The 16232-nt window shown below is 39.9% G+C and overlaps 1 pseudogene; it reads right to left on the bottom strand.

The window, feature by feature from the left end:
• Positions 1–5868: 5868 nt before the first annotated feature.
• LOC123255492 lies at positions 5869–7723 on the bottom strand (annotated as a pseudogene).
• Positions 7724–16232: the final 8509 nt, after the last annotated feature.

Here is a 16232-nt window from a genome sequence, read left to right as displayed (position 1 = left end):
TGGAGTTCAAATCCCATCTCTAGCATTAATTACTAGCATGATCTTAGGAATGTCATCTAACTCCATTGGGTGTCAGTTTTCTCATCTGCAAAATGAGAAAGTTGGGCTAGACTGAGGTACCTTCCAGTTTCAGATCTGATATCCTCCCTGCTCTCTTCATCAGTAAGGGGAGATGCAAATATTTAGTGGGAACTGCTGCTGCTTCTCCTTTTCAATAACAGCATCTCATTGGGAAATCAAGCAAGTCAAATTAAATCCCTTTTCTGCATGAGAGTCCTTCAGATCCCATCACGTTCCTCCTCTGACCTCACCCCTAGCCTTCTTGACTCTAGCCTAAATGACAGACACTAGCTCCTTCACTTGATTTTATGGCATGAACTTGTGACTTTTCTTCCTCTGAATGTTTTCCAACCTATCACTATTCTTTCTAGAATTCAGAAATGAATATTATGCTCCAGAAGCTCTCTGACTAGAACTGAGTACAGTAGAACCCTCATCTCCTTATTCCAGCATCATTTCTTACTTCTTCTCAATACTATCCAGAGTATATTGACTTTTTTTGACTGCCATATCACATTGATGATTAGAACCTTGGTCTTCTGACTCAAAGCTTAATACTCTTTTTATTTCTTCCCTATCTACTCCAAATTGGGGCCCACAGGTAGCATTTAATAAGTAAATGTCAACTAATTATGATGATGAAGAATTAGGAGGCATTGTCAAGTCAGTCAAGATGGTTTGATCTTAAACAAGACCATCACGGCAGGACTCAGTTTCTCCAGTTACAGTCACCATAGCTACCCAGAGGATTTTTCTTACTTAAATAATTAGGTACTTAATTTCGCTAAAACTATGGTCTGCAAAGGGATTTCATCAGTTGATGGAGGAAAAACCACACCTGGGTTCCTACAGGGAGGGAGGAAGGACCAATTCTGGAATGTTATATTTAGTTTTAAGACTAGGGTCACAGGGAGGTGACCAGAATTGTGAGAAGATAGAAGACTATTATGTGAGAATTAGTAAAAAGATCTAGGAATGTTTAGTTTTAAAAAAAGAAAAGACTTGGATGTGATGCCTTTGAATTCCCAGTACATATCACCAACACCTGGGCTGGAATAGTCAGTGATGAGATGATAGCTGTCCTCAAGCATGGGAGAATTATCATGTTAAAGAGGACTAGATTTGGTCATCTTGACCTCAGAGGGCAGAACTAGGAGAATGAGTGAAAGTTGGAAAAAAAAAGCAAAAATAGGCTCCATATCGGATTCAGTCATTTTTCAGTCAGGTCTGACTCTTTGTGATCCCATTTGGGTTTTCCTGGAAAAGGTCCTCAAGTGGTTTTCCATTTCTTTCTCCAGATTAAAAAATATATACAGATTATATTTTACAAATGAGGAAACTGAGGCAAACAAGATGAAGTGACTTGCCCAGGGTCATAGAGCCACTAGGTATCTGAGGCCAAATTTGAATTCAGGGAGATCTGACTTTCTGACTCCAGATTTAGATGAATTCTGACTCCAGGAGTAGAGCTATTCCTAAATGGAATGGGCTGCTTTGGGAGGTGGTGGGTTTTTTAATCACTTGTGTAAGGGATCGGTTATTTCTTGTTGGGATTGTTTGAGAGGGGATTCCTGTTCATCTACAGTTTGGACTGGATGGCCACCCACTTCCTTGTGACTCAGGTTCTGGGATCCAGACTCTTTTCCCCACCTATGTGTAAGGGAGCCGAGGGACACCCTGGAACTTGGCAGTTCCCAGATACCTCTGTGTCTGCACTGATCTGAATGTAAATCTGCTCTATCTTGACATTTCAGCTCATGTCATTCAGTGCAGCTGGAGAATCTAATTGTGCAGGAACTTAATTGAGACAAGTGTGCTGGCAGCTGCCTTTATTTACAGGTGCTTTAGTAGGTCCTGCCAAATGGCTTTTGGGGTTTAATTTGGTTCCCCAGGTTCTCTCAGGAATCGTGGCCCTAATAAGTGACACCTCTGAGAATTGCTAACCGTAGTTCGGGGTCTCTGTGTGTCTGTAGGCTGCTCGGCGACCGCAAAGCTGAAAGGAGATTAGGAGTTCAGTCCTTCAACAATGGTGGGATATAGGCTCTTTGCAGGGTGGTGTAGGGAATTATTATTCAAGAAAGACTCCAGGCCACGGGGACCTGAGAAGCAGGAGAGCGCCTTGCTCTTATTAAATATTCATTCAACGGGCACACAACAGAGTGTCAGGAAATGACAGCCACACCAAATAAAAGAATTGATGCTGAAGCTTTAGTAGGTACCCAGGGAGCCTTGTTTTTTTTTTTTTTCCTCTCCTCTTTCATCAGATGAATATATTTCCCTTGCACACTAAAATATGCTCACAGTCGGCAGCAACCTATCCAAAGGATAACACCTTCCTTTTCAAATTAGATCCAAGTGACAGCCTGCTGCTCTTGGCCCAGTGTGGCTGAGTTTCCCATCCTATTACAGGTTGATCAGTAGGGAGCAGAGGTGCCTCCTTCCTCACCCACAGAGGTTTTCATTCGTTTATCAAACATTTATTAAGTGCCTACTGTGTGCAGAGAACTGTGTTTTGGAACTGGGGAAGATACAACATTTAAATAGGATTTGGTTTTGTAAGATACAAATAGATAATGATTAGAATGCAATAACACATATTAGGGACAAAAAAAAAACTACTAACCCCCTCTGAGAGCAGGAAAAAAATAAGCAACAACTCAAACCTTAGAGATCTAGTCTAATCTTTTCTTTTTATAAGGTAAGTCATTTGAGGACCTGAGATGTAAAATGATTTCTCCAAAGTCATCTTGATAGACAACAGCACAGTTGAAATTTGCACCTGGGTCCTCCAACTCTGAATTCAGTGCTCTCTCCATTACTATGCTTCTGCTTTTATATTGTCCAAAGGGGGAAATGCATTAACTTTCAGAAAGTCAGGAAGTTTCATGGAGGGAATTACATTTGATTGGGGACTTAGAAAGATGAATGAGAATTCAATAGGTAAATGGAGATAGGTAGGAAATTCATAGCATAATAATCTGAGCAAACGAACCAAGGTAGGAAAGCACATTAAATGGTCAGGAAGCCAGTTTGGCTATCCCATAAAGTGTGTGGATGGGAGTTTTGTAATTTCTGAACCATCTTCACTTTGGGAGCTGTTATCTATTGAAGATTCTAGGTATTTGAGGGGCTGGAATCCTCCCCCAACTCACAGTTTATGAACCCCTACCAATGTGTTTTACTTTTTTTTATTGGTCAGCCAGAGGAAAAATTCAATCCATAATAAAGTCATTTTAATTAAATAGAAATATTAATAACATAACCACAGAACATTCCTACCCATGCCCCTATAAATCTTAGACTTAGTTTCCCCCAAACACATACACATTCAATAAGAAAAGTGGATTTTTGGGATTTACATGGGATTATGGGAATTACATGTAAGATATTCACACATGGGGATCACATGGTCATCTACAAATGGGGTAATGTCCACACAGGGAACACTTATGCCCAGGGCACTTGCATGGCGGGGTCACTTGTGTCTCACACTGTGCTGCATTTTGGGAGACATGATTTTTGCTGGATATTGCTCTTTTTCTGTTTCCTGACAAGTGTTGCTCTCCTCCACCCTAGCTATTTTCAAGATCATTTAATAACCTTTTTAGTACCAACAATGGATCTTGCTGTCAGAGCTTGTTTACTAGGTCTTTTAGCTATTGCTACTATCCATGAGAAAGTTCTGTGTTTAACAAGTCTCTATCTTGTATTTTACTATTTTGGAAATATTCATATTTAGTAACCTTACTTATATGTTGTATACATTATTTTTTCTTTTTTTTTTCTTTATTTGTTGTTTCCTCTATTGGAATGCATATTGCTTGTGACTATTTCATTCTTCATACTTATATTGTTGTGAGGAAGATTACTAAATCTTAATTACTAATCTTCCTCACAACAGTATCACTAGAGCCGAGTACAATTTGTGGCACATTGTAGGTCTTTAAAAAAAATACATATTGGTCAGTTGATTGATTATAGAGATTAGAATATAACTGAGATACTGCCTTCAGGGTTCACTGAAGCTCAGTGTTCATTTACTAGGGATGCTGTGATTTGTAAGCCTTTCTCCTGCAAAGAAGGTTCCAATTATCTACAATCAGTGTTCTTAGCTAATGACTTTGAAGCTTGTTTCCTCTATGCCAGTCGGGCTTCTCAATAGCTATGAAAAGTGCCTGCAGTATTCTCAGCTAAGTTTCTCAGTTAGCACCTATGAATTGATCTTTTCTCAGCCAACCTATACCTAAATGTACAGAAGGCCAGGCTGAGATCAGGTCTGCTCCTTTAATGCTTCTGTTAACTGCTTCCCTGAACTTCTTTTAATCATTTTATCTTTTACTGTTTCCTATGAGTCTTTCAATTCAAAGATCACCTGATTTATAGTCAGAAGCCCATTTTAGCTCTTAGGTCTTATTATATCTCACTGAAGTAAATCTCTGCTGGGCTGTACTTCCTCAAACAGAAAAGCAATTGAGAGACATTGAGTAAAAGATAACAACAAAACAAAGAACTATAGTCTTTCTATCCTATATAAATAACAATGGCTATGCCCTAACTAGAGAAATTTGACTGTGGCTGACATTTGTCTCACTTTTCAAAGTAATCTTAAAGGATGCTTTTTATTCTTTGACCATTCAATAATAAAGTAAGAAGAGAGCATGGCAAGGGAAACATGTACAGGAAGATCCCACATTCAGTTCCTAGTTTTAGCCTGTAAAGAACTATGAAAGTCTGGAAAGGTGGGAGACTAAAGAGAATTAGCAATTAATGCAGAGAAACCAGGATCTACTCATAGACTTAGACTTGGTTCCTTTGTTGGAAGCCTACACATCCATTTGGTCCCTCCAAGTAACCATGATGCTTCAAGGATGATTCCAAAGAAGGTAATTAAGGAATTCATAGACTAAACAGGATCTGGAATCAAAGACAAAGTAATCCTAGTGAGTTTTTTTTTTAATTTTTGTCATCAGGCTTTATGGTTTGCTTTTCATCTAGCAATAGTCACAAGTACTAGAATTTGACTTGATATTCAGTTAATTCTTCCCTCTCCAAAAGAGTTTGAACTCTTTTTGTCAAGCCCTTTTCCTCAGCCAGTGTCTAGTAATATATTTACAGAGAGCTTCATCAGCATTGTCTCTTTGGGGATATTGGTGTGTACCACTGATCAAACAATTGAGTAAAGTCATTGTTCATTGACTTTAGCCAGTATTGGGCATATCTCAATGTGTGGAGTCCATTAAATACCTTTATCATAGGGATCCTATGAGATCAAGTAGATTCCCTTGTCTTTAAACAGAACTTAAAGGGATTCTCCTGATTCTAGTGAACACCAGCTTTCTAATGATTAGCCAAATATTTTGTAATTAGATCTCTAGTCACAATCACAGACTACCTAACAATGTAGCTTCCTATGGAGGGACCATTTGAGTTCTGGATAGGACATGCCACTGCGTTGTTGTGGTCATTTGTCCTTCATTTTCTTTTCTTTTCTTTTTTAATTTTAATGCATCTCCTTTAATGGTCATCATCATCTTTGGATACAGACAATTGCCCTCGAGGCTGACTGACTGGCACTGTGATCAAGGGAAGGATCAGACTCAATCCTTCAATGGTTTGGGTCATAGAGTGAAAAGGCACGTATTTGGCATCAGAGAAGTCTCTGGCCTGCAGTGGGGGATAAAACAGGGAGGTGGCATGGAGGTTGGACAGAAGCAGAAGGAATGGAAGAACATAACATTCTCATTGGCAGAGGTAGTTCGTTCCTGGGTCTGTGGTCAGTGTGGACTGGAGGTGGGCTGAGACCCTCCCTCACACATGGTACAGGTTGCTATGACTGCAGCAGTCCCATCCACCAGCTCATTGTTATGAAACCATTGACTGATCTCTCTCTGGGCCATTTCCACAGAGTTGTTGGCATGGACAACATTCCTGCTGATGTGAACACTGAAATCTCCTCAGATGGTCCCAGGGGTAGCATCTGCTGAGTCAGCGTCTCCTACTAGGGCTCTAGAGGTACGGACCACATTGTCCCTTCCCAGATCATGTCAACCATAGGACGAGAGCTCATATACTTGATTAGGTTTGCATAGAAGGGCTTCTTCTTCAGGTTGTGGTAATGTTCAGCAAGAACTTTTTCTGGGGCCTGTAGTAGCTTCATACCCATCAGCTTGAACCCTCATCTCTCAAAGCACCTAATGACATCTCCATCTAGCATCTGATGAACATCATCTTGCGTTACCACAATTAGTGGCCATTCCTGGGTTCTAATAAGTCACCCCGAGCTGGAGTGGGCATAATAGAGCTAGGCACCCCTCGATGGGACAGGGATGGGAGCAGCTGCTTTGTATCTGGGATGCAGCTAGTGCCCTGTACGTGCTAGGGGCCTGTCCTTCATTTTCAAAGAAGACCAATGACATCATGGAGTGATGACTTGTGCGTAAATTGAATTTAAATGAGGCAGAGTTGAACAAATTCATTCTCTTTCGAATGAACAAATTAATTCGCCTCATTCTCTTCCAGAATCATCAAAGTCCGGTGACCAGACAAAAGTTAGGATGACTGGTGATGGCTTAGGATGCAGTGGATGACCTTGGCATCTTTGATGTCTAACTAAGCTCTAAACTCTCCACAGTGCTTCCTTAAGTCATCTTTATGGACACTGGGACAAATTGTTCTCATCCCCCCATTTGCATACTTAGGAGTAGACACTTCTATAACTAGATGATGGGTTTTTGGCCCATTGGCTACCCTCAATCTGGTTTAGCTTACCTGCTAAGGTGGTTTACTGGCTTGTGGCTGCTGAGCATGCTAGAACTTTTTTGGAAACATAGGGGAGAAGTGAGTGCTAGGAGGACACCAAAAGTGAATGAGTAGCCCTGAAGAAGGCTCAGCAAGCCCTCATTCTGAAGATGTTAGTCCTCCTTGAGTACCCTTAGAGCCCATGTAGACATGCCATTGCATTACTGGAGGAATGAGAAAGGAATGATAGAAAGAAATGGAAGAAACTAATGAAAAACCCATGATGGATCTCACAGAAATCCTACAGTTGTAAAATAATGAAATCACAGCTTTGGAATGTTTCTAGAGGCTGGATGGACAAATTAAAGGGGAAGAAAGACTTTCTTTTTTCTCCTCAAGCAACTTACATTACTCCCTCCTATATTCTATCTCTGCAGAGCACCTCATCTTGTAATTCATTGAAAAAATGAGTCCATATCACAACAGAAAGAGTACTTTTTCCTCTTCAGTTCCGTACTTCAAATCACTACATCTTCTTCCATTTTCTCCTCTTTTTTCCAAGTCTTGTAGGGTAGATGGTCATTCTTACCAAAACCAAGATCTCTACTTATATCTTTAATTCTGTTTCCTCTGAGATCTTGATTCTTAGACCATAATATATCTATAGCTCATTCTATATTGCTTACAAACATACTCAGATCTCCTTATCCCTAAAAAAACCTCCCAAGAAACCTCCTTCACATAATCATACTATCTCCTCAAGCTATTATCTTATGGCTCTACTGAATTACTTAGGCATGGTATTTGAAAAAAGTTGTTTACATTAGTTGCTTCTGTTTTCTCTTACCGCTACTCGTTTCTCAATCCTTTTACAATTTGACTTCTGTTCCTGCCACTTGACAGATATTGCTCTCGTCAAGGTCATTAATGCTCTTTATTGCTAAATCCAATGATCTTTTCTCAGTCCCTATCTTAACTTTTCTTTATTGTTTAACACTTTGGACCACCCCTCCTTCTGTAGACTTTCTTTCCCCTAAATTTTCACAGTATTACTCCCTTATTGTTCTCCTGCCTAAACGATTCTTTTTCATGCACAGGGTACTCTACATTCATAATCCACTACTGTGGGTGGGCATACTTTTCTGTTTCTGTCCTAGGACCTTTTTATTCTCTCTGTCTCTGTCTCTCTTTCTCTTTCTGCCCTCAAACTTATCAATTTCTGTGGATTCAATTAACATTATTATGTAGATGACTCTCAAATATACTTATTCACCCCTTTCTCAGCTTCAATTCTCCACCATCCTTTGGGAGTCACCTTTGGGAGGACACCTTTCCTAGGTTGTTCCATAGACATCTCAGATTCAATATGTACAAAACAAAACTCCATTTCTCCCCTCTCTAAATGTACCTCTCTCTGTTCCTAACTCCCTTATTTCTGTCAGGAATGAGCTGTGTTGAAAGGCTACTGACGTCCCTTCCAACTCCACAACCCTGAATTCTTCCTAACTAAGGGAAAAAACCCAAGGTTTTGGGGTGATAAGCTAAGATACCATCTGTTGTTCACATTGAGCTGCTGTATATGTGATGTAGAAAGAGAAATTAACTAGTCATGTAGCCTTTCCCTTGGGGTGGGGAGAATTTCTTGTTTGATGTTGTCTGTCCAACCCAGGAGATAATCAGCTTAACTCCTGGTGAAGCCTAAAGCATCAACAGCCATAAATTATAGCATGAGAAAAGTTTCTTGCCTAATTGAGAAGGAAGTGGTTCCTGTGTTTGGGACTTCCACTGGGAATGACCATGGGGGAAGGCAGGGTGGTTCACAGACTGACTAGCTCATTCATATAGTCAATTAGCCAGATTTATGCATTTAAAGGAAAAAATAGATGCATGCTGAGAGAGGAATAATGAAGAGAGTACTGATGGTGGATTCAGACTGTAAGGGTTTGAGACTTTCTCCACCTTCTGCTGCTTAGGCAACTTTGTTTTGGTCCTTTGGTAAGACTTTCCTCTGACTACCTATCTCTTAAGGGGAAGCAGTAAGGGACCAAGATGACTTGCATCTGCCACAAAGCAATTTTCTCTTACCTAGGAGACTTCTCTTTCCTGTCCTGCAGTCTCCAGCCTAATCTCCAGCCTTTGGAGGGAAGGGGAATAGTGAGATGGGGCATCCTATCTGACCATGTATCTTCTGTCTCATTCTACACTTGTCTCCTGCTTGACCTCCAACTTCCTCTGGGAAGAGGGATGATGCTTTCTGTTCAATGATGAACATTCTCATAGATGATTTCATACGTGTCTATTTTAGTGATTCTGAACCCCTGTAGGTTATCATTCAAACCCCATTATCCACCCTACTCCTTATTCTTTATCCTTCTCTTTCATTACCCTTCTACCCTAAATTTTCACCTACCTGTTCCACAGTGTCTTTTGGAATGCCGGGTTAATAGACAACAATTTTCCCTTTATCCTAAATCTTTTCTCACTCTTGAATTGTTTGAAATTTCACAGACAAATCACTTCATCTTCCAAACCTTGGCATTTCCCCTGGCAGTCCTTCATTCCTGGAATTTCCTCTCTTTTTCCTGCCTCCTGGCTTCTCTGGGTTCTTTCAAGTCCTAACTAAAATTTCATTTTCAACAGCAAGACTTTCCCAACCCCTCTTAAACTTAGTGCCTTCCCTCTAGTCTTATTGCACATATTTGTTTACTGACTACCTCCCCAGTTAGATTATGAACTCCCTTAAGAGCAGGGATTGTCTTGTCTTTGAATCCACAATTCTTAGCACAGTGACTGGCCTATTGAAAGCATGTAATAAATGCTTATTATGGGGCAGCTGGGTGTCTCAGTTGTAAAGATGGGATTGTGCAAGGGGGATGTGACAAAAGGATCCAGAGGAGTGGCTGACAGTTGGTGACAGTTGAGACCAGAGGGATTTTGGGGTGCCCTCTTCTCTATTTCTAGGGGGTCTGTCACTTGGGTGGGAACCTTTGGGGTTCCCACTCCCAAGCTTATTCCCTCACCTCTTCTTTCTGTTTCTATATCTATATCCATATCTATTTCTATTTCTATCCTTCTATAATTGTAAGTTAGACCAGAAAGGGTCTCTCAGCAAGGTTGGGAAATGGAGACTAAGAGATTGCTCCCAAAATGGAGTCCAAAAACTTAGCTGACTCGATGATTGAAGTCTTGATGGGTGATATGCGATGGAATCTTTGACCAGGGAATCAGGGTTTCAATGTCCAAAGAAAGATTCTCAGGGAGCCTTCAGGACTGGATTTGAGCTGGGATGTCCTCCACTGAAACCCTTTTCCTCCTCCTCCTCTCTCCCAAGCCTTTCCCAGAATCCCTCTGGTCTCAACTGTCACCAACCATCACTAACTGTCAGCCACTCCTTCTCTGGATCCTTTTGTTCCACCCCCCTTGCACACAGTGGATTGAGAGCCAGGTCCAAAGACAGGAGGTTCTGGTCCAAATCTGTCCTGAGACACTTCCTAGCTATGTGGCCCTGAGCAAATCACTTAACTCCCATTGCTTAGCCCTTACCCACTCTTCTGCCTTAGAACCAATACACAGTATTGATTCTAGGATGAAAGGAAAAGGTTTAAAAATAATAAATATTTATTGATTGATTGGTCCTCACAACAATGCTTTTAGGTAAGTGCTATTATTATTCCCATTTTACAGATGAAGAAACTAGGCTTACAGACACAGTAACTTGTAAAGGCCTGGTGAATGTTTGAGGCAAATGCTTGTCTTTTTAAAACCAAAGTCCTTCTAGGAATGTTGTATGACTATGAACCATTGAACATTATAGTCTTCAAATAATTAAAATTGAGCATCCAAAATTCAAAGGAGAGAGGGGGTTTATTTTATGGTGGATGTAAGTAGACCATAACAGCACAATCAGGAATTAGGAATGAGAGGTTCAATTCACCGCCAAAGATCTAACCATGTCGCTCCCCTACTCAACCAACTTCAGGAGCTGCTTATTGTCTCATCAATTGCCATGTCCTGTAGTTTCTTTCTTTATAACATCTCTCATCTATGCTTCCTTATTTCCTCTAAGGTAGACACCATCCAAGTGTATGCCCTCATATCCTCCTGACTAGTCTATTGAAACAGTTTTCAGCTCAAATCTCCAGGCACTGAACTCATTGAGAAAGGACAAGGAGTGACCTGGAGGTCTGTAGAAGGCACAAAAGTCTATTCTCCACTCAGCTGTCAAACTGATCTTCCTAAATACAGGTCTGACTTTATCACCCTCTCTACCCTCTTATTCAGTAAACTCCAGAGGCTCCCCATCACCTCTAGGATCAAACAGAAATTCCTCTGTTTGGCTTTTAAAACCCTTGCTAACCAAGCCCTTCTTACTGTTCTAGTCTTCTTATATCTTACTCTCCTGTGAATACTCTGTATTCCAGTAACTCTGGCCTCCTTGCTATTCCTTTCTCAGAATACCCTGTCCCCAACTGCTGGTATTTTCATTGGCTGTCCTTTAATCCTGGAATACTCACTCTTCTCATCTTCATCTCCTGTGTTTTCTGGCTTCCTTCAAGGCTTAGCTAACTTCCCACCTTCTGCAAGAATTCTTTCCCAGTCCTTAATCTTAGTATCTTCCCTCTGAGATGATCTCCGATTTATCCTGTCTATATCCTGTTTGTTCATAGTTGTTTGAAAATTATCCCCTCCAATAGACTGTGAGTTCCAAGAGAGCAGGGATTGCTTTTTACTTTTTTGTCCCTAACACTTAGAACAATGTCTTGTAAACATTTTCAATTAATAAATACTTAACTGAATGACTGCAATCTAGCCAAAATAACTTGGGAGGAGCTGGGTGGTGAGCCTGCTGGTCCTGGACTCAGTTAAATCTGGGCTATTATTATTTCTACATCAGCAATACAAAGGGATTAAATTACATGATCTTTAATATCCTTCCCATCTCTAAAACTCTATAGGTACTCCTTAAATAACTGTATTGAGATGTCATTCTAATTAGGTTCCATGATTACAGAAGCTACCATCTTCCTTTTCTTCCTTACTTTCTTAAATGTCTGCCTGCCTTCTCTCACTCTTGCTACTTCTCTGGGAAATTTAAAAATAATAATAAAAAATATTGTATTGATATCTCTCTTCTCCCCACCAGCTCTATTAAGAGACAGAGTGGGAGAGCAGAAAGAGATATGGATTGGAAACAAGAAAACTTGGAGTTTGAATTTTAATTTCATTACTTATTAACTTTGTGATCCTGGGGAAATCACTATATCATGTTGGGTTTCAATTTCCTTTGCTATGGATTGAGGGTCTTTAAGTAGAAGACCCCCGAAATCCCCTCCAGTTCTAAATTTTATTATTGTATGGTCTACAGCCTTTTACAGTCTGCCTCCTGCCTCCTTTGTAGCCTTGTTATATATTACACCTCTTCTTGCCGTGTACAATTTGGCTAAAATAACTTTTTTGCTGATCTCACACATGACACCCCAAAACATCCCTTTGTGTCCTTGGAGTAACTGTCCCCTGTGTCTGGAATGTATCCCTCCTCTCCCCCTTTTTTTTTTTGGCTATTTTTAGAATTCTTTCCTTTCTTCAAGACGTATCTCAAGACTTACTTTCTACCTTAAACTTTCCCTTAAGGGTCCTCCACAGTAGAAAGAGCCCTCCCTCAAATTATCTTGTGCCTATTTTGTATATATTCATTTATGTACATGCTGTGTTCCCCAATAGAACATAAACTTCTTGAAGGCAGGGACTACGCCATCTTCATCTTTGAATTCCTCATGCCCAGAATATATTAAGTGCTTAATGAATGCCTGATGATTTAGTATTTCCCTTATTACTTTGGTGAGAATGGAATAGACCAGTCAATTTATTGAAGTATAAATGGATTGTCAATGGAATATTGCTCATCCAGTCCTCCAGTTTGCTTCCTGGGTTTGGGTGTCTTTCCATGTTTCCCTGTAAAACACGTTGTTAGACATGCAATTTCAAATCTTTCCAAATTACAGCCCTTCCCTCTTTCTTTCCCTGACAGCCTGGTGTCAACATTTCCGAGCTTCTCGCTCCAAGAATAGCTTGCAGTAAGTTCTTTTAGCTATTGAAAAAATAAACCCCAATTTCCCTCCCCTGTTGGCCCTCATCCCATTTTTGGCTTTAGGCTCTAGTGTCTATGATGATGCCAACTAGTGGGACAGGCTGCAATTCAGAGCTGTCAGGGAGTGCTTCCAGGCTCTAAGTCTGACTCAGTTGGGGGAAAAGTCATTCAGAATAAGTCCCCTGGCTTTTCATTTCATAGTGAGTGCAAATGCTGTTATGGAACAATTGGAGGAGGACCTGAGAACTTAGAGATTGCTTGTGCTAAATTTATCCATTAGACAATTTTTATTAGCAGGACATAAAATGATAAAAGGACCTTCATGATACATTAGCCTTTGTGGACCATTTGTTGCCATATTCCCTATATAGAAATACATTAATAATAACCAAAGTTAGTTACATATTTTGTGCTAATATTTTCATATCATATAATATATGATGTAAATCCACCACCTTCTTTCTCCTATTTTTTTTTTGCCTTGAGAATGAAAGGAAAGGGAAATTTAAAGCTTTTATCTTAAAGAAAAGCCAGTTTTCTTTAGACTAGGGTCAGTTCTCCTTAGCAGCTACTACTCTTAAAATGCTGGTCAACTTTCTTGTTTCTTCATCCTACCAAATTGTAATGGGTCCTTCCCTCTCATTTATAGAGTAGTTAGAAGGGGCATGTATGAGAAGGTCTTGCTGCTAGATATGAGGGACCATGTAGCGCACAGATAAAAAACAACTTAGCTTGGTGAGAAGTGGGTATAGCTAGACAGTCACTAATGGAAATCAATCATAGGCAAAAGGAGATGCTGAAATGATAGACAGACTCATGACAGGGAAAAGCTAACTCATGGACCTTGTCCTTACTAGAACTTCAAGAAGAGATTGATTCAGTGGGAAACCCTATGCACTGGGGAGGGGGGGAGTGATGAGGTCCAAGAGCTATGATAAGAAGGAGTAAATCCTTGAAGTTGGCCTCTTTGTTAGTTCTGGAGAGACTAATCACAAGCACTGAGGAATGATCTAGACCCATTCTTTCATTGTTACTATGAGTCATATGGGCTGCAAAGATCCTGAGTAAAGATGAGGAACTACTTCAGGGGAAGGTGGTTTGCTTCCCTCTGGAAAGGGCAAAAGAATTTCCCTGATAGTCAAAATATTTGAGCACGAGTCTGTTCTATGTTTCTGTTGGATATAATAAAACCTATGCTATATTGATATCTTGTTAGCTTGAATGCTTGCAAGGAGGCTGAGGTCTCTTAATGAGTGCTAAAAGAGCTAAAATTTAGCATTTCTAGACTTTCTTTGGGTGGCATCATGAGCCAAAAAGGTTTTGTTATTGGTTGTTTTTTGGATGGTTGTTTTCTGCTAATCAGGTGAGAAACATAAATTGTACTTGGGTCTTTTGTATAGAGACTGTGACCCAGCAGACACACAGGTTACACACTGATGGTCATAGACTGGCTGACTCTATAATGAAGGCATTCCTGCTACATCACAAACATGTAAAATCTTTTTAAAAGACATTTTATATTCCCAATTACATGTAATAATAATTTTCAACATATGTTTTCCGAAATTATAAGATCCAAATTGTCTCCCTTTCTTCCTTTCCTCCTTCTTTTTGGAAATGGTAAGCAATTTTATCTGGATTATGCATGTATTTTCATGCAAAACATACTTCCCTATTGGTCATCCTTGTAAGAGAATATTCATGTAAGACCAAAACTTCAAAATAAAAATAGAAATAAACAAATGTGGAAAATAGTTCTTTCTCTGGAGGTGGATAACATTCTTTGCCATAAATCCTTCAGAATTGTCCTGGATCTTTGTATTGCTGCAGGTAGCTAAGTCTTTTACAGTCGATAATCCTACAATAGTGCTGTTACTGTTTACAATGTTCTCTTGATTCTGTTGATTTCACTTTGCATCTGTTCTATAGGTTGTTCCAGCTTTTTCTGAAATTGTCCTGCTCATTGTTTCTTTTTTTTTTTAAATTTTATTTTAAACCCTTAATTTCTGTGTATTGACTTATAGGTGGAAGAGTGGTAAGGGTAGGCAATGGGGGTCAAGTGACTTGCCCAGGGTCACATAGCTGGGAAGTGTCTGAGGCCGGATTTGAACCTAGGACCTCCTGTCTCTAGGCCTGGCTCTCAATCCACTGAGCTACCCAGCTGCCCCCTGCTCATTGTTTCTTATAGCACAATAGTATTCTATCACTATCACAATAACCACAATTTATTCAGCTATTCCCCAATTGTCAGACATCTCCTTTATTTCCAATTCTTTGCCATTACAAAAAGGGCTCCTATAAATGTTTTTGTATAAGTAGGTCCTTTCCCCTTTTTCCCTGATCTCTTTGGGATCTAGATCTAATAGTGGTATTATAAAATCAAAGGTTATGCATATTTATTAAGCAGCTAAGAAGCACAAGGGATAGAGTTCTAGGTCTGGAGGCAAGAAAACTAATTTTCCTGAGTTAAAATTTGGCCTCAGATACTCATTAGTTGTGTGACCCTAGGAAAATCACAAACCTGTTTGCCTTAGTTTCTTTATTGGCAAATGAGCCAGAGCAAGAAATGGCAAACTATTTCAGTATCTTTTCCAAGAAAAACCTGAATGGGATCACAGAGAATTGGATATGACTGAAATAACTGAACAGCAACAATTTTATTTTTCCTTCATTACCTTTTAATCCTCCTTTTCTAGTAGGTCAGTTCTGTTTTTTTAGGAAACTCTTTTTCTTCATTGGATTTTTATGCCTCTTTTTCTAGTTGACCAGTTTTGCTTTTTAAGCTATTATTTTCTTTTTGCATTCCCTTCATTTCTTCTTCCCATTTTCTTCAACTTGTCTTACTTGGTTTTTGAATCCACTTTGAGTTTTTTCAGAGCCTGAGACCAATTCTTATTTTTCTTTGAAGTTTTACATGTGGTTGCTTGGATCTCACCATTCTCTGTTAATTCTGTGCTTTGCTCTTTGTCTTCATAGAAATTTTCTAAGCTGAGGTGTTTCTTTTGCTGTTTACTCATTTTCACAGCTTTTTTTTTTTGCCTGTGGCCTGACAGTTTTAAAATCAACTGATTCTGTCTCCTCTGTTGATGGCTTGCATGTCTCAGCCATCAGAGCTAAGAGCCTTACCACAATGGCAGGTTTGAATGGGCCAAGTTCTACAGATCATGGGCTCATTGAGGGTTGGTGCCAGGGCCTGGAATTTTAAGGGGTGGGTGTGGGGTGCTCTGTTGTTGTTGGGATAAGCAGGGTCCTGGGATCCCCAAGTTGGTCTATGCCCAGACTTGGAACCTGCTGCCGTGGGTGGGTGGGTTGGTCAATCAGCACTCTTCTGTGTGCAGTTTTGCTT

This window comes from Gracilinanus agilis, chromosome 1 (assembly GCF_016433145.1).
Source record: "Gracilinanus agilis isolate LMUSP501 chromosome 1, AgileGrace, whole genome shotgun sequence".
NCBI lineage: Eukaryota > Metazoa > Chordata > Mammalia > Didelphimorphia > Didelphidae > Gracilinanus > Gracilinanus agilis.
Note: the sequence above shows the minus strand (reverse complement) of the source record. Positions and strands in the feature narration are given on the sequence as shown.